The sequence below is a fragment of the Xyrauchen texanus genome, chromosome 10 (assembly GCF_025860055.1).
Source record: "Xyrauchen texanus isolate HMW12.3.18 chromosome 10, RBS_HiC_50CHRs, whole genome shotgun sequence".
NCBI classification, from domain to species: domain Eukaryota; kingdom Metazoa; phylum Chordata; class Actinopteri; order Cypriniformes; family Catostomidae; genus Xyrauchen; species Xyrauchen texanus.
The window spans coordinates 7,938,089-7,957,829 of NC_068285.1; positions in this window are offsets into that span (position 1 = coordinate 7,938,089).

Sequence of the window (19,741 nt, forward strand, 5' to 3'; positions counted from 1 at the left end):
TCAAATTAAACTATTATAAACCTAATACATAAACTAATCACACACACACACACACACACACACACACACACACAAGTTAAGAAAACAAGATTTGGAATACTGGAAATTCAGAATATTAATTTATGGCAATGTATGAAATTTAGCAACCCATGACAGAACAAACCATCAATCTATCCATTTCACCTTCGTATTAGCCCACAATAGTGTTATCGTTTTTTATCTAATACACCAGTTCAACAAAACATGGAAATACTGTCCTTGGTCAGTTGATGAGTTGTTTCTTTCCTTGTGTCAGCGGTCTGGGAGTCGAGCCAAAGATGACTCTGAGGGGTCAGAGAATCCAATCGGGATAGACGAGTCAAGAGATGAATGAGCCGGTATTGCTGTTGTGCATTCAAGAGGTGAAGGCAGTTGCGGTGAAGAAAGCATAGACTCAGCGCTCAGTGTGACGCTCTTGTTCTACCCGCTCCGTATGGGACTCGAACCTAGGTCTCCGGCGTGGGAGGCGGGTGCTCTAACAAGGAGGCTAAAGGCTACACACTGCACAGCTATCTACCAGCTGGCTCCCGTTACACTCACCCCCCTAAACCTCACTCCCATCCGGGTCACGGCACCAATGTGACCTTTGTTTTTTTCTCTCTACCTGGTTTGTCCCACCCTTCATCAGTACACACACACAGAACGTGGATTATAGCTGAATTTATTTTCCTGCACACAGAGCAGTAAAAGAGAAAGATAGCGAGTCGCACTGTTGTTTAAGCTCCACCCACAGCAGTTCTCTTTAGCTCTGCTGCTCTCAATGTTACAGTAAACATTACTCATTCACATTAGATTGTACTAAACAAAACAGTAAACAAATAAAACAAATCTGAAATGTAATAATCTCTCCAGGAAAATTACAGACTTTGTAAACAATTCAATGTCTTTTCCTTATTAAACGGCTTGGTTTGTGATCGTATAAAACTGATTATACAGCTTACATCATACACTTTGTTACTCTTAAATGTATGAAATTAATGGAAATAACATCAGGTACTTTTTTAGTAAAACCATGAATTAAGTATTTTATAAAACACAGTTCGTACCCAATATTTCTTAACACAGAAAATACAGCAACATGAACAATTAAATTCTTAAACACTATATGATTTAAAACATTTACCTGCACACAGAGCAGTAAAAGAGAAAGATAGTGAGTCTCACTGTTGTTTAAGCTCCACCCATTCAAAATACATTTCACCCGTTAGAAAGCACATGGAAAATTACGCAGATAGAAAGATAGTAGAGTGCATCCAAACGTACATAAAACGATCAAAATACCCATAAATATAAACAGAAAACACTCTCTACAAATCAATCAGTGTCTACTGTGAGCAATCCTTTTATAAATTGTCAAACATTTGATATGAAATTACATATTTTTTACTTTTAGTGTGGAGCAACCACAGAAACGACTCACCCACAGCAGTTCTCTTTAGCTCTGCTGCAGATCGTTCGAACACAGTGGCCTATTGCGCCACCTGTGCAGCCAATAAGAAGCGCAATCCCATTATTGCAGGATTTACTTAAAGAACCCTCAACCTATAATATTTATCTCGTTACATCAGCATAGATAGCGTGGACTCTGTTCAGCATCAACTCAACTCAATGGTTCGTTCATGTAACGCTTGAGCAGCGAGGCAGACGAGGAGATGCGGATTTGCAGTTTGACTTTATTAAATAAACAAGCAAGTAAACACAAAGGAACAACCCTCAATGGGGAAATATAACATAAAACTGAAAACTAAACATGATGAAACAAAACAGAGAACTCAGGCAACAAAACAGAGAACTCAGGCAACAAAACAGAGAACTCAGGCCAGGCTAACAACAAACAACGATAGACAAAGACTGAACCAAGAACCAGGGTATAAATACATGAACAAGGGAAAAAGGGGCCAATGAACAAACAGAACTCAAACAAGGTAATAAGGTGATAAACAGAAACCAATGGCAAACTAACGAGGGCAGGTGAAAACAATGAACACGAGGGCTAACAAGACTATGGAGCTACAAGGGTGCCAAAAGTGAAAACTAAGGAACTACAAAAGTGACAAAAATGACAAACAAAGGGCAACAGTGAAACAAGACAAGGTCATACATAACAGAGCCCCCCCTCAAAGGATCGGATTCCAGACGATCCAAAAGAACAAAAACCAAAGACAAAAAACCCACAGAAAACAAAATGATGGCACCGGGGGCAGACCAGGGGGGGCACAAGGGCAAGAAGGCAGTCCAAGGGGCACAGAGGGCAGGCAGGAAGTCCAAGGGGGCACAAAGGGCAGGCAGGCAGTCCAAGGGGGCACAAAGGGCAGGCAGGCAGTCCAAGGGGGGCAACGAGGGGAAATGAGACGGTCCACGAGGGCACAAAGGGAAATGAGACAGTCCACGGGGCCAATTAGTCAGTCCCTGGGGGCACAAAGGGACAGGTTTAGGGGGCCAGGGAGGTATCGACCAGGCAGGGACAGGTTTGGATGGCCCGGGGGCTGGCCATAAGGCAAGGGCCGGCTCAGGGGGCCTAGGAGGAGGCCACAGGACAGAGGCCGGTTTTGGTGGCCTGGGAGATGGCCGTGGGCCAAGGGCCGGTTCAGGGGACCTGGGACGTGGCCACAGGACAGAGGCCGGTTTTGGTGGCCTAGGAGATGGCCATGGGGCAAGGACCGGTTCAGGAGGTCTGGGAGCTGGCCACAGGGCAAGGATAGGTTCAGGAGGCTTGGGACCTGGCCGCAGGGCAAGGACAGGTGCAGGAGGTCTGGGAGCTGACCTCAAGGCAAGGACAGGCTCAGGTGGCCTGGGAGCTGGCCCCAGGGCATGGACAGGTTCAGGAGGCCTGGGAGTTGACCACGGGATGTGGGTAGGCTTGGGAGATCTGGGTGGTGGCCGCAGGATAGGGGCCGGCGGAGCCGCGTGAGGCGGAGCCAAGGAGGACTTCGGAGGCAGAGCCGTAGAAGACTTGGGAGGCGGCGCCGAGGGAGGCCCAGGAGGCGGAGGCGAGGGAGGCCCAGGAGGCGGAGGCGAGGGAGGCGATTGAGTAGTGGGCCCAGGAAGTGGAGCCGTAGAGGACTTGTGAGGCCGCGCCAAGGAGTGCTCAGGGGGCAACGCCGAGGATGGCTCAGGAGGCGGAGCCGGAGGCGGGGCCGAGGGAGGCTTGGGAGGCGGAGCCGGGAGAGGCGGAGCCGGGAAGGAACTAGGAGGCGTCGGAGGCGAGGCTGAGGGAGGCTTCGGAGGCGGAGCCGGGAGGGGCGCCGGAGGCGAGGCTGAGGGAGGCGGAGCCGTAGGAGGCTCGGGAGGCGGAGCCATAGGAGGCGGAGCCGTAGGAGGCTCGGGGGGCGGAGCCCTGGAAGGCTCGAGAGGCTTGAGGGGCGGAGCCCTGGAAGGCTCGGGAGGAGGAGCCCTAGAAGACTCGAGAGGCTTGAGAGGCGGAGCCCTGGAAGGCTCGAGAGGCTTGAGAGGCGGAGCCCTGGAAGGCTCGAGAGGCTTGAGAGGCGGAGCCCTGGAAGGCTCGGGAGGAGGAGCCCTGGAAGACTCGAGAGACTTGAGAGACGGAGCCCTAGGAGGCTCGGGAGGAGGAGCCCTGGAAGGCTCGGAAGGCTCAGAAGGCAGAGTACTAGGAAGCTCGGAAGGCGGAGCTCTGGAAAGCTCGGAAGGTAGAGTACTAGGAAGCTCGGAAGGCAGAGTACTGGGAAGCTCGAGAGGAAGAGCTCTGACTCTTGACGGGCGCGACCACAGGCGCTGGCCTTTGGACGGTCTTAGCTACTGGCGCTGGCTCTTGGACGGTCGTGGCTACTGGCACTGGCTCTTGGGCGGTCATGGCTACTGGCACTGGCTCTTGGGCGGTCATGGCTACTGGCACTGGCTCTTGGGCGGTCATGGCTACTGGCACTGGCGCTGGCTCTTGGGCAGTCGTGGCTACTGGCGCTGGCTCTTGGATGGTCGAGGCTACAGGCGCTGGCTCGGGGACGGTCGAGGCTACAGGCGCTGGCTCGGGGATGGTCGAGGCTACAGGCGCTGGCTCGGGGACGGTCGAGGCTACAGGCGCTGGCTCGGGGACGGTCGAGGCTACAGGCGCTGGCTCGGGGATGGTCGAGGCGACAGGCACTGGCTCGGGGACGGTCGAGGCGACAGGCACTGGCTCACTGACTTCTGAGGCGACAGGCTCTGGCTGGGTTACCGTGGTATGCGCCGGCTTGGGTACGCTGGGCGCTGAGGGCAGAGCCAAGGGGGGTTTAGGACACGGGGCTGCGGCAGGCGGAGGCTGGAGGGCAGAGACCTTTCCCCTTCTCCTCTTCCTCCGGGCTGATGCGACTGGCGATGCTGGGACGCTGTTCCTGGTCAGCGTGGCTTCAGGCTCGCTGGCCGTGGCTGGCAAGGGCTCAGGCTCGCTGACCGTATAGGCCGCAGGCGCAGTCTTGCTCACAGTGACATGCGTGGGCGCTGGCTCACTCACAGTGACATGCTTGGGCACTGGCTCGCTCACCGTGACAGGCGTGGGCGCAGGCTCGCTCACCGTGACAGGCGTGGGCTCAGGCTCGCTCACCGGGACAGGCGTGGGCTCTGGCTCGCAGACCGGGGCAGGCGTGGGCTCTGGCTCGCAGACCGGGGCAGGCGTGGGCTCTGGCTCGCAGACCGGGGCAGGCGTGACAGGGAGAGCCTGGGACGGCTGAAGAGTCTCCTCAGTAGGTAGAGAGGTAGAGTCCTTCCCAGTATGGCCCACAGTGAGCAGGGAGCCGCACAACAGTAAGGTCACCTCCAGGAAGTCGCGGAGAGTCCAGCCGCGTGATGCCGGCGGCAGCCGCTCCTTCAGCCAGCCACTCAGGTTGTCCCTGAAGAAGACCACAAGGGAGGTGTCCGGGAAGTCCGCAACAGCCGCAAGTTCAAGGAAGTCGCGGACGTGGGCCTCAATCGAACGGTCCTCTTGCCTCAGGCAGAGCAGGTGGTATCTGGCGCGTAAAACCGCTGGATCCATGGTTGGTCTATCGTTCTGTAACGCTTGAGCAGCGAGGCAGACGAGGAGATGCGGATCCAAATGCAGTTTGACTTTATTAAATAAACAAGCAAGTAAACACAAAGGAACAACCCTCAATGGGGAAATAAAACATAAAACTGAAAACTAAACACGATGAAACAAAACAGAGAACTCAGGCAACAAAACAGAGAACTCAGACAGGGAACACATACCAGGCTAACAACAAACAACGATAGACAAAGACTGAACCAAGAACCAGGGTAGAAATACATGAACAAGGGAAAAAGGGGCCAATGAACAAACAGAACTCAAACAAGGTAATAAGGTGATAAACAGAAACCAATGGCAAACTAACGAGGGCAGGTGAAAACAATGAACAGTGAACACGAGGGCTGACAAGACTATGGAGCTACAAGGGTGCCAAAAGTGAAAACTAAGGAACTACAAAAGTGACAAAAATGACAAACAAAGGGCAACAGTGAAACAAGACAAGGTAATACATAACAGTTCAGTGTCATGAGGTTTTCACCTTTCTGACTAGGCACAACCCATAAGACTTCTGACCAGTAAGAAATTAACTTGAACATGGGGCGTAAACCCGCTTCAAGTTAATTAGCATATCACTCTCTTGTTACCTGCTTTTTTCTTAGTTTCCTGCTCTGACTAAAGGTATTTCAGTCCTGAACCTTGATTGCAACAATACAATGCAAGGTAAAAGACTTTACCTAACATCATCATTCCGGAAATTAACTATGGACTTCACAGATACCAAACATGAGGGTAATAATAATAATTGCAATGGTAATAACATTCATGATAAGCGATTCAAAGAGTAATAAGAATAAATCATATGGTTAAAGCAAGGAAACATTACATGAGGTAGTATGACAATATCTAAGGTAGATATACACATGAGAAAGACAAGTACAATGTTAGTTCCATGTGTTTAAGAGGGTAAAATGTTAGTAAACCCAGCCTTGGAATTTCACAGCTTCAGATCTCTCCCACTCTTGAATGTAAGAAAGAGAAGGAGTGGGACCTCCCCTCCTTTGTTCCTAGACTGAAAGCTTCCTAATACCAGAGTAAAAGTTATAATGTTACTCCATTATCTTAAAGCATGGTGATGCTTGATTATCTGTTATTGTAGATGATATAGTCAGGCTAAGCCTGGTGTATAAAATTATGTTGTACAGGAGTGCTGGTGGTGTAGTGGGCTAAAGCACATGACTGTTAATCAGAAGATCGCTGGTTCGATCCCCACAGCCACCACCATGTCCTTGAGTAAGGCACTCAACTCCAAGTTGCTCCGGGGGATTGTCCCTGTAATAAGTGCACTGTAAGTCGCTTTGGATAAAAGCATCTGCCAAATGCATAAATGTAAATGTAAATTTGGTCCAATCATGCAGAGTTAAAAATTTCAGTGCTGTGTGGAAAAGTACAGAAAGTCATACTAAGTCTTCCCTATGTAACTGTCCTGTGGACCTTTTGTTTTTAAATCATACTGTTTAGCAGAACGGTTAGTCTCCTGACCAACCATTTTCACACACCCATTAACTATCTATCTCAAATCAACAGCCTGAAAGGAGCTTTAGTCTCACAAAAGGGGACTCCTCAAGGGGAGTGTGATCTTTCTCACAGTTCTTTTGTTTAGTGATGAGACACAGGATGCAGCTGGGTGAGACTTTCGGTACCAAATGTATAGATTCCTAGTTTTAAGGCCTGTACAGTCCATAAGTTTATTCCTCCAGAATGTTCTGATTATTGCTTTGTGTGTCCTTTGGAATGTTTAGCTATCTTGTGCACTTAAAGTCCTACATATACAGTATAATATAAAACAACAGTCTAAGTCAGCTCCAAAATATTGATCACTATTGTTAATGAACAGGCTAAATAAATACCTGATTTGTTCCCCCCCCTGTAAAGAATAGTGAAACATTTTCAGTAATGGAATGACTTTGGAGCCAGACACTCGCTTTTTTGTCAGACAGCTCTACTGTGGCCTGGTGGAATGGGGAGAGAACACGCAGAATTTGCTCTATGGCTTCATACTCCTGCACATGAAGTGGAGTGATGTCAGTTTTAAGTGAGGCAAGAGATGCCCCAACAGTCCATCTTTAATCATGCAGGTGTTGAAGCCTATTAAATTGCTGTTCCAGCAAGTTACCACCTCATTGACCAGTTTTTGAACTGGTCTGTGGACCTCCTGCTGCTTCTGGGTCAACTCTGGCAGTGGTGCCACTTCTAAAATAGGTGACCACTTTATTCAATTTGTTCCGGATGTCACAAAGAGCAGGAACCTGATCAAAATATGTTTTTACCATTGTGTTAAGGGCAAGTGCAATGAGTGTCTCACTTGCAGAATTCTTGCACAAGCAATCAGGTTTGCTGCAGCTTCTGTGACATGGCACTTCACTTTGTCCTTGATTGCCTAATCCTCCATTACATTATTTTTCATCAGAGCCATATTTTCAGCCGTGTGTCTAATTGGGAACTTTTTGGACCCACAACAAGTCAGTGGTAAGCTTTTCACTGTCATCAATATAATGGCTAGGTATGCATCTATGTTGATTGAAGTCCACATAGCTGATGTGAGAGACACAGCTGTAACATTTTCCAATTTAATAATATTTGCTTGCAAGAAGCTATAGGAGAAAACAATGTTTGTATATTTTAATGACATATATTAATAATTTTTTATTTGATAATTATGATAATGCAGTCCAAATTATCAACAAACTCAGTGGGGAAGAAACAATCCTAATACTTTGCTGCCCCGAAAATACCATACATTTGTTGGAAGTCGTCTTTTTTTGTTTTGTTTTTGGTGATACCATTGTTATAGAAGTAAATATGCTAAGCATTTGTGAATGTGATCTCCCCACACCAAACACCAAATTAAATGCAAAAATCCACCAAAAAACAAACAAACAATGAAAGCATAAACAAATAAAAAACAAAATTAGTGATCATTTAAATGTAACATATTGCTTATCCAACTTTCATTACTATCTTCACAAACCAACCAACCAGATGGAGCCAATGACGACTCATAAAGTAAGGCCGCGGCTTTTCCGAGAGGGAGGTCCTTCTACCTAAAGGTTTAAGGCCGTGTCGGTTAGCACTGGAAACGGTTTGGGAGTTTCAATGGGAACCACTCAGGAAACTCCCCACAGACCTCCCATTCCCCAACATGCTCGTTTGCCCCAGCAAGTTCTGCAATGGGATCACACGGTGAGTTTGTGATCTCATTTGCAGCTCGCGAAGCAAATGAGCTTTCGATTACAGCATCGGAGAGCGGGCTGGTTCAGTCTGACGCCATGCTTGCCTGATGGCTGTGATCATCGGGCTGGAGTGGAACCCTCCGCCCCATCCTGAACCCTCGCATCTTGATGATTGGTTCCTGGGCCCAGAGCCTTCAGTCTATCCCTGTCACCTCTTGCTTTCATTAAGGTCACAGAGGCAGCCCTTGCCCCATTAAGAGTTGAGGATGTGAACAGCCACTTCCATCTCGACAACTGGCTGATCCTAGCACACTCGTGGGATCTGTTGTCAGCACACAGGGACCTGGTGCTCTGGCACCTCAGCCGGTTGGGGTTTCAGGTCTACTGGGAAAAGTGGAAGCTCTCCCCGGTTCAGAGCATCTCTTTTCTGGGCATGGTGTTAGACTCAGTCTAAATGATGTCATGCACAGTTGGTGCAGCTGAACGGTCTGAAGGCATTTAGATGGAGAATGGCGGTTAGACTAAAACTATTTCAGAGGCTCCCGGGGCATATGGATTTCTCGATGGCAATCATGCCGCTCTGGTTGATGCATATGAGACCGCTTCAGCACTGGTTTTCAGACATGAGTCCCGAGATGGGGGGTTCCCCTAGAGCAGGTCTACAGGCATGTGACGTTGTTACGACGAACACCTTTAAGCGTGGCTGGGGTGCCATGTGCTGTGTAACTGTGTTAGCATATTAACTGCCTCGAGTTGCTGGTTGTGTTGCTCGCCCTGCGGAGGCTTTGGAAGTTGATCAAGGGCAAGCATGTGTTCGTCCGGATGGAAAACACAGCGACGGTAGCATACATCAAATGCTAAGGTGGCGTATGTTCGTCGCATGTTGCAACTCTCCCTCCGTCTCCTCCTCTGGAGTCAGCAGCAGCTCAAGTCATTGTTAGCCACTCACATCCCAGGTAACCTTAACAGCACAGCGGATGCATGTCATGACAGATCATGCTCAGGGGAGAGTGGAGACACCACCCTCAGGTGGTCCAGCTAATCTGGAGTCGATTCGGTCAAGCGCAGGTGGACCTGTTCGCTTCCCGGGAATCCTGCCACTGTCCACTCTGGTATTCCCTGACCAAGTCTCTCCTTGGCAGATACGCTGGCACACAATTATGCGTTCCCGCAGTGAGCCTACTTGCACAGATGTTGTGCAAGGTCATGGAGGACAAGGAGCAGGTCTTCCTAGTAGCACCCTACTGGCCCACCCAGACTTGCTTCTCGGAAATCTGGAACCTCCATGTCTGTCCCTTGGATGGGACGTGGAAGACCTTAGTGGCAGACACGATCACTCAGACTAGGGCTCCCTCTACGAGTCGCCTGTATGCCTTGAAGTGGCGTCTGTTCATTAAGTGGTGATCTTCCCGACAAAAAGAGCCCCAGGGATGTGTAGTCAGATTGGTGCTTTCCTTCCTGCAGGAAGTGAGTCTGGTTTCTCCCAAGGTTATTTTTCTCCATCAATCAACATCTCATTGAAACGATGTGTGTTGTGAAAGGCGCTATACAAATAAAATTGACTTGACTTGACTATATACCCTGTATTTTTTCAATTTCTTTCTCAGTTCTTGTTTGTTGTTATTTGAGTTAAGGTTTTTTTTCTTCACTTTTATCATCTTCATTAAAGCTTGCAATTAGGTCCTACATCTCCCGTATTATCTCAGCACCAACTGTTTACAATCAGTGCCTATAGTTGCTCTTTGGAACAATTGTTATTGGCAAAAATCTATGCCAGTATTTCCTTTTTTTGTTTTTTGTTCTTCCAGTGTTCCTCCGTGGCCGGTGCTGGAGGATTTATAAAAACTATCAACCAATTAATCGGTTATCATCCTTTTCCACCACCTTAGTTATCGTATTGGCAAAATCCACTATCGGTTGAACACTAATCTGTAAATCCAGTTTGACTGACATGAAAAAAATAGAATTGAATAATGTTAAGTAGTAAATGTACTGTGAAATGCACTGTACAACCTGTGTTGTAATACAGATAATGTTCATCATATTGGCAATTAACAGATTTTCTTCGTGTTTCAGGTCTGAGGTTGGCACTATCTTCACCCTGAGCTGGCTGATCACATGGTATGGTTACGTCCTGTCGGACTTCAAACATGTGCTGCGGCTCTACTATTTCTTTTTGGCCTCTCATTCACTCATGCCAATCTACTTTGCTTCTGTGATAAGCCATTTAACTTGTCATGCCATCCTAAAACATCTATGTGATTCTTCCAGATTAATATATTAAAGACCTGTCTGTGCATTCATGAGAAGCATTTTTTACACAAACAAGTGTCATTAAAACGTCCCTCAGAACTGCACATATTACATGTACATTTTTATTCATTGTAATTTTCACATTATTGTGGAAAAACCAGCGTGACATTGGTAAAAGCAGCTCTTACAGTATGTACACCTTAAGCGAAAACCATTCAAACTCTTTAAAACCTGCAAAAGCTAACCTTGGTATAGACATTGGTATGATATCTATTATTGGACATTATGGATTGAATTAAGATTAAAATCATGATATGGCCTTGCATGATTAGGTATCATTCATTACTAAACTGCATTTGAAACAGTCTACATTGGGTGTTGGGATTGTTCGCTGTCTGAAAACATACAACACGAGATGCGACCCAAATAGCAAGCATATCAATTTGATGAAATTTGAAAATACCAACAATTACAAAATGGTGCCAAACTCACTCCATCTACGCTTTCAAGAATACTTGGTTACTCAGTTGAGTAGCTGAGTAGTCAAAATAACCAAAACACTAAAGGCATTCTTTTGCTAAAGCATTTTCCAGACACAATGGACAGAACAATTGTTTATATTTTTCCCATAATTATATTGTTTGAAAACACTGAGCAGCACTGATTCTGAGTGTGGCCTAATTCTATCTGCATTCTACTATAAATTGAGTTGAATAACCCATCAGACTGTACAAAAGCTTTTGTATTCCAAAAGGAGGACACTGTTTACTGTATTTGTTAATTAGCTTATTTAGGCGATGGCTAATTCATCAACACAACAACAACATAAAAGAAGCTGTTTCAAAGAGAGACGAAGCATTGCCTTTATTTTTTCAACTCCTTCCTCATCTAATGCGAGAATCCAGGACACTTTGTTGTAGCGGGATCAGTTAATTAAACAACTCTAATGAATTCACCAGAGGTTTGTATGGAAGGCTGCATGTGTTTGTGCTAGAATCTTTTAAACGTGCCTCTTTCTTCTGTCTCCATGAACCGCTCCCCTGCTAGAAACAACATGGAAAGCAATGGGGGCCCGGGGCCGTTTGAAGTCGCGAGAAAAAAACAGGCAGGAAATGAAGTTCATCTCGCTTCTTAGGTAGTGGCCGCATTGGGTTTGAGGGTGCTCGCGTCATGCTGGACTTGACCTAGCTCTCTCGAAGACTCAAGTGAGAACTGGAAATGTTCTCTGCTGGGATGGATCATGGACACAGATTCTGGAACACTAATTCTGATCTGTAAAGTGTGGTTTGTTTTGACATTACAGACATTGAGGAATCTGAAATTGTACACAGTTGTCATGAAAACAAAGTCAGAATGTATACAAATCTTAAAACAAACTTTATTTATGTGAAATGTAATTTCATAGTTTGTTTCTTTTGAGTGATTTTGACAGGTTTCATGAGACTCACCCCAGCAGTGTTGGTCTGAGAAAAAAAAAACTTGAACTGGAAATTAGTGGAACTGTGTGTAGACTTCATTACCTGAACATGAAAAACAAAGCTGAATGTAGTCGCCGTTGTATAGTTTACTTGATTCTAAGTGCTTCAAAACAAAACTCTGAGTATCCATCAAGATTTGATAGGATGAATGTCACAAACTTTGTCCAGATCCAGAGGCTAGTGCTCACTGAAGAAGTCTGGGAACTTGTAAACATGATTTAGTTTCCTGATGAATGATATTAACTTCCTGGAAGTTGTCAAAAGCAGCCAATTAGATTGGAACTGTTGATTTTCAGTCAGCTCTTGCTAGTTTTGTCTGCAAAATGCATCAGACAGTCAGTGAATGTGACCATGACTAACACACCTGTAACACACCTGACAAACCTGTCTCTCTCTTTGTTTCTTTCAGATTGTATTATATAGACAGGAGGTAAAGAGTGTTGAGCGTGAGATGGCCAGTGTTCATCACCTGTTGTCTCAGATGCCTCAGAATCTGCCATATGAAGAGCTGATTGGTCGAAATCAGAGTCTCTTCATCAGCTGCCCGCCAGCTCTTCTGGCCCAGTCTGCAGCGCTGCAGTCACGCAACATGTAAGAAACACACACAGACATCTATGGCCTTGAAGGGTATGTAATTGCTCCTCCTGCGTCCAGCAGGTGCCGTTATTGAGTAAGAGATCACATCAGTGAGACCGTGAGTTCCTGTTGTAATTTGAAGGATGCTGAGCCTGAGCATTCTGCCTCTCTCCTCTGTGTCTAAACGCACGCTGTCTGTTTGCATATTGCATTTACAGATGCAGCTGAAGCCACTTTAATGATTTATCTCTTACGGCAGGGAAACGATCAGTCTGGCATTCAGAGGGAACTGCATTCAGTCCCTCAGCACTGAAAAAGCCATCAGAGCACAAATCTGTCTTGTTTAAGATCTCCCAGTGCCTGCCATCGACAATGAAGATGAAGAGACAGAAATGCAACAATAAGATGAAGAAGAGAAAGACAATGGGGTCTCATTCTAACCGTGCACATATTTGTGCATAAAATCTGTATGCTTATGTTTGCATGCTAAAATCATGATTCATCAATAAGTCCTAACTTTTGTCTATGTACATGTTATGTACAAAAACATGTTGATATACCACACATACAGGCCCAGGCTACAACCCTAACTTTAAACACATGTCAGACACAATAACAGCAATTCTAGATTGCTAGAGAATAATGTATTCATATTTTCTGTTATTACATCAAGTTCTTCAAAACTTTTTGGCTTACTGAGTATGTGAGATAATTTTGGAAGATTATTAGTGAAGCAAACTTTAGTGGTCAAAAATTGGTGGTGTAGATTGAGTAACATTAGCTGATCACAGCAAACAAGAGACGAGGTAATGATCCGAGATGTCATCGCTCTGCGGCAGAATTTCTATAGTATCAACATCAACTCCATATTGCAGAATTACTATCATATTATTATGGCAATGAGTTGGTCCTGTTAAATTTTGTCTGACTTCAAGAGAGTTTACAATATTGATAAATGCTAATCCCAATGTGTCATTTTCATTATCTATGAGAATGTCAGTGCCATAGAAACATGACATGTTATATGTAAATGGTTTTAAGTGTCTTTTGTGCTTATACTAACTGTGGTCACTCATTACTTTGTTTACTGTAAAACAGATTAATCAACATTATATTTAGGTTATGTGTGTATACACTTGTTGTGAGTCCATTGGAAATATGGCTTTAAAACTTTTCTTGACACAGAAGAAAGAACACTTATTTGTAATTGTTACTTAATGAGACTCAGTGAGAGAAAGTAAATGAAAGTGTAAAAAAAGAAAGAAAAAAGACTGATTATGCAAATCTGTCCCTGCAATAAATAGGCCCCGCCCATCTGGGTGATTAAGGCCCTTCTCTGTTTTGCATAGCCTGTACCCTGACAGCATCTGCGGCCCTAATGACAAAGGACAAAGTGTGTGTGTTTGTCAGTGAAATGAGCAGACCCTCTTGAGTTCGAGACCTGTGAATTTGCTCTCTATTGTGCTGTTTGACCCTGTGGAGTTCAGTAATGAGGAGTGGCACGTCCTCCCTAATGGCTTTGACCCTCAAATGTTCTTCATTATTACCCCTCTGCACATGCCCTCAGGCTAACACATCGCCCTCTGCCCGTCTGCTGCTTTATAAACGCAATAAAATTATATTATCACCAAGAATGATGTGCTGATCTTATTGCATGGTGTTCGTTTGTGTTGCCTGTTGCATGTTTGATTATATCATGTACACAGGCCACGTGTTGGAGGTTTTAATCAGAAAATACAAACATAATGTGTTTCTTACTGTTGTAAGTTCATGGATTTGTGAGTTGATTTGTGGGATATGTGCAAATTAAAGTCAACATTATGTCAAACTTTACAATTTAAATGTTGCGGGTCTTATTGTCTTATTGATATTGTGTATTAGTTGTCTGTGCATGTTATTGCAGAGAATAAAAATAGGGCTGTTACTATTGATTCTTTTGGTAATCGAGTAATCTGAAAAATTATTGAATAAATCAGATTACATACAGTTGTCAAGGTGAAGTCACGTTTGGCTAAAATGCATTCATTAGCATCAAGAGTTGATGTAGTTTATGATTGAATAACAACAACAAAACAATTGTGAAAACAATATCTAAAGCCATCAGACACCCAAAGCAGATCTTTAATATAGACAATTTATATAATTCAAGCTGACAGTGATTGGCTTCTTCAGGTTTGCCTACCTTTTTTTTATGCAATATCTACTTTTTTCTTTAACTAGTTCAACATGATTTACCCATTTTATTTTTGAACTCAAATGTGGGAAAACAGGCCATAAAAATAAAATATGTGATATTTTTGTCTGCCCACCAATCTTGTTTATTGAGGATGCCTTGTTTGTTGTATTTTAACTATCACTCGCACTTGCAAAATGGAATCGAATATTTACAGTATTCACAAGAGATACATATTTTCACTCTTGCCTAGAGCTGCAGCGGTTATGAGCGAGTATAGACCTTATTCACGCTAGGGCCATCTTTGATATTTAATGGGAATGACAACGAGGCTGTGAGGGATAGACGTGCAGTGTCTTTAATGGCATGAATGGTATAAAGCTCTATAAAGCTCCTAAATCACATCTGATTTTTCAAAACTCATGTTGTCTGGAGCTCTTTGTAAACTGAATGTTCTTGGACAGATATTTATTCAATGTTTTGTCCATGGAATGATCCAAAAACACTTTAATATACAGTAGAGCCAATTTAAGAGACTTTAAGTCTATCCCTCACAGCCTCATTGTCATTCCCATTAAAAATCAAAGATGGCGCTAACGCGAATAAGGTCTACGTGTGCGCTTATGTAACATACTACAGATTGCAAAGCTTGTGGCTTGCCACAAACCCGTGTAAAATGCCTTTAAGCATTTGGACATTCAGTTCCTTAATGAGTAAACACTGTTTATAATTTCACACGCAGAGACTAGTCAATTCTCCCTCAGATAAAGTTTTATATTGCATTTGTGGGGGGCGAGATGCTGCTATGGCTTTAACTGAAGACTGACATTGAGCTTTTGAGCATGCTACAGACTTGCAGTTTTATTCAGTAAATAAAGTTCTCTGGATTCCCACATCAAGTTTTACCTGTAATAATGGCTAAACTATAAAATACTTAGTATTACTTAAGTGGGGCTTTACGATCTATTTTTTTAAACATAATATTTACAAAATCTAATTTACATGAGGAGAAATATCACATTTATATTCAAATAGTAATTAATTTGCACAGAACAGAACTCAAATGATAATTTGCTGAAAATGTCTGGATTCGGTCAGATTTATTTAACATAGGCTAATGTGTTTGTGCATCCACAACTGCTTGTGTAAATTTCAAAATCAAGTCCGAAGGACGTCTTTTTCGTGACATTATTGTATGTTGCTTCATTAAAGCCTATATTGCATGCGATTGCTGAGATAAATAGGTTTAGTTTGCATTCCAATGTGCTTTTTTCCCTTAAGTTTAGCTTGTCCCAGGCAGCAACAAAATGCTCAATTTCTCTTGTGCATCTGGACCAGCCTGATCTCATAGTGAAATCAGAAAGAGTAGGTCAACTTTTCTCTCATCAAAATCAGTATGCACTGACCAACACTTTTAAGGGCAAATGGGCACATGTGAGCTCCATTTATGTCCAGGAGAGGTCACCAAAAGCTAGTAGTGAAGCAAATTGTTTTCAGCTTTAGAGGACATTATACATTGAAGAGAAAAGCATATATTTATGTATTCTATCCCCAAACCTTACCTTAACCATTAGTGGAGTTTTATTTAGTACATTTAATTAAATCAAGTAATCGTGACAGCCCTAAATAAAATGTGTGTCTTGTGATAACATGCTCCACCTGAATTTGAGCAGTATTCATAATATTATCACAAGGGACTTTTGAGACACTGTTTTTATCGCTCTAGGAGCGGTTCGCTTGCACTGTGAAAACAAAGTTGTTGCAGGTTCACAATCTTGCACAATTGTAAACATTTGCAAATGCTAGCCTACACATTATTCTGCAAATTTTAAAACTTGACGCAGTATCACAGGAAAGGAGTGTAATGCGTGATAGTGAGACAAACAGAGGAACAGAGGAACAGTTCAAAGGATTTATTTGCAATAAATGTGAGCAGTCACAGTGGATGTCGAGGGATAGATTTGTGGAATCCTCCGTTGAAGCTTAGTGAGGTGCAGAACGATGCCCAGCAGGGTATGGAGATCTAGCTCCCGACATGCAGGCAAAGATGAGGTATCCTTCGTGGAAACTCAGCTGACACACAGTGAACTGGAAGGCAACCACACACCTGACATGCCGGCAACCAACAGATACAAGAGACAGGACCAACTAGGCAGAGAGACTTCACACCAAACAACAATCTAGGAAGCCATTCAGTCAACACTGAAATACATTTAACATTCAATCAAACAACCCAGCATCAGACATGTCACACAAGGGGATTAATATAGGCATGAACAAACAAGGCGCAACACTCAGGGTTCCCATGGAAACACAGATTCCGCTTGCCAGTGGCACCTGAAACACGTGAGGGCAAAAAAGACAACACGTTTGGAACAAAACAAACAGAACAGGGAACATGAGTGTCCGGATCCCGACACAGACCAAAACCAAAGTGAGGATCCAGACACCATGCCCCAGACATGAAACACAAGACAGACAGGGAAAGATGATGCCACGGTCCTTGTCAGACAAACCACCAACCTGACAAGACTGTGACATCACCGGAGAGTGCACGGCAGTAACTCACACATGACAGTCACTAACAACTGGACCCGCTCACACAAAGAATGTACACGAAACACGAGATAGCCAGGGGATGATGATGCCACGGTCCTGTCTGGAGATGACAGTGTTTCCCTAGATGTGTTGCAAGGAACATTCAACTGTCCAATACACATTGCACTTTCAGTTTTCTGTCAAAATAAAAGCTCCAAGTGAAGGTGAAGTAAAAATGACAGAAATGTCTACAAAACAATCCAACAATAACAATATACAAAGAAATCTGGTGCTCAAAAGAGTAATAATAAATATAATAATAATGATAATACTAAAAATAGCAAAAAAGAGAAATAACAATAACAGTAACAAGTTAATAGTATTATGATATTCAATAGGGTTCCAAAAATATAGGCTAGTGAAGTTGTAGTTTTTGCACACTCTGTTAATTCACAAAATGTTTTAGTAAAAATAAATGTAGGCAAACATTGTTTTATATTACTGTTGTATTGGACAATATGAATAAAAATGATAAAATATTTTGTAATTTTTCCTTCTGTTTATTTAATGAAAACTGTAGAAAACACATCATTATTTTTATGTAAATTTGTATTTTATGCATTATTATGCATTTTTTATTTTCTTTGCTACAATGGCAGTTTGGACTAAGTGATAGTTTCTCTGAAAGAAAAAAACAACAACTTTTAGCCCAGTTCAGTGAAAATACATGATTATCGAGATGTATATAGAATTTTATATATAAGCTGAAAAAAATCTCGCCTTATATTTTCGCTAGCCATATCGCCCAGTCCTAGCCTAAATAATAAAGCAACAGCAGGTTTTTGCATAGTCAAGACGGCAAATACATGGACTTAAATCCATTGTGTGTCATCAGTGGTGGAATCAGGCTATCTGTGGGGCAGGGGCGAAAAAAAAAAAGGGCACCAGCTGCATGTGGTGGGGCACCAGCGCGCAGAAATTTGTGATGTACGGTCAGGGAGGAGCGGCTGTTGTCCGCCTGAGAGTGATCGAGGACCATGCGACGGTATATCAGAGAACCGGCTTTGTGATGTAAATAATCCTTTAATTAGAAACTTACACACACATGACGGACATGTCCGTAAACGATCTCTCTCTGTCGCACCACCTCCCGCAATCGGCCTTTATCCCTCTCGGAGGCTTAATTAGCCTGATAAGGGACCGGGTGTGTATAATCACGACCCGGCCCCACCCTCCGCCCTGCCACATTAGTTATGTACTGATAATGTAAAGGCAAGTAAAACGGCTTCATCTTCGTAGAATGTGGTCAGAATCCTAACTTGACCACCTCTGAATGTGCATTATGTTTGTCTGTTAGTCTGAATTCACAAAAATCATACAAGTACGATTTCAGTTGGACTAAAGTGTTTAAATGCTGTAAAAATTGTAATTGCTAAATGACCTTCACTTCCACTTACATAGTTGTGTATAAATAATGAAAATATATTCGTATTTAGTGAACATTTTCGTAAAATGTAGGCCACCTCTGAATGTCTATTATGTACATTTGTTAATAGGACTTCGCAAATATCTGACTGGAACAATTTCGGTTGAACTAAAGCGATTACATTTTAAAAACAAACAAATTTCTGTTTTAAGTCTGACTGAAATAAAACTTTCAAAGTGCATGAAAATGTACCGATTTTATTGAAGAGTTCTTTCCTATTTCCCATGGGCCACCTCTTCCGCTAACATAGTTGTGTATAGACAACAAAAATGCATACATTTATGTAAAATGTGGTCAGAATTCATCTCTGATCACATCTAAATGTGGTTTCGATGATCCGATCACAATGCAACTTGGGTGCATTTACACTTGGCTTTTAAAATGAACAAGTGCGATTCAATCACCGAAAACGCAGGTTCAAAAACACAGGTTCATTCCAGTTGTAAATTGGCACTGTGTGTATAAGAGTTTCCAGTAAGCAAAGGCCTACAGTGCATCACATTGCGCTTGAAAGAGCAGCTCCCAGAGACATGACAAAGAGCCAGAGCTTACGGGTCATCAGTACATCAGAGCTGATTCACACAAGCCTGCAGGACACACACACACTCATGCAGACAGAGTGCAGACTCGTGGGTAATTGGGCATACCATCTCAGCAGCAAGTGTCTAATAATAGGGCCATCATGTGTGTGAGATGGAAAGACGCATTGAATTAGGGTATGCCACTGAAATGTGTTAACCTGTCATGTTACGACAACGAGAGAGAGAGAGAGAGAGGTTTAAGCAAACGTTCTAAAAACTATTAACTGGCTCCCAAGGCTCTAATGGTGATCAGGTTTATAAACATGTGCCACCTTCTGAGGTCAAGGGGGTATTCAATGCTTTGACCAGACCATGGGGCCATTCTTTATGATCAAATATTGGAATATGGCACACTTTAAAATATAATATCATATAAATATAGTGTGCAACAGTGCTCACCGACTTTTTCAGCCTTCTTGGTTCCGGAAGT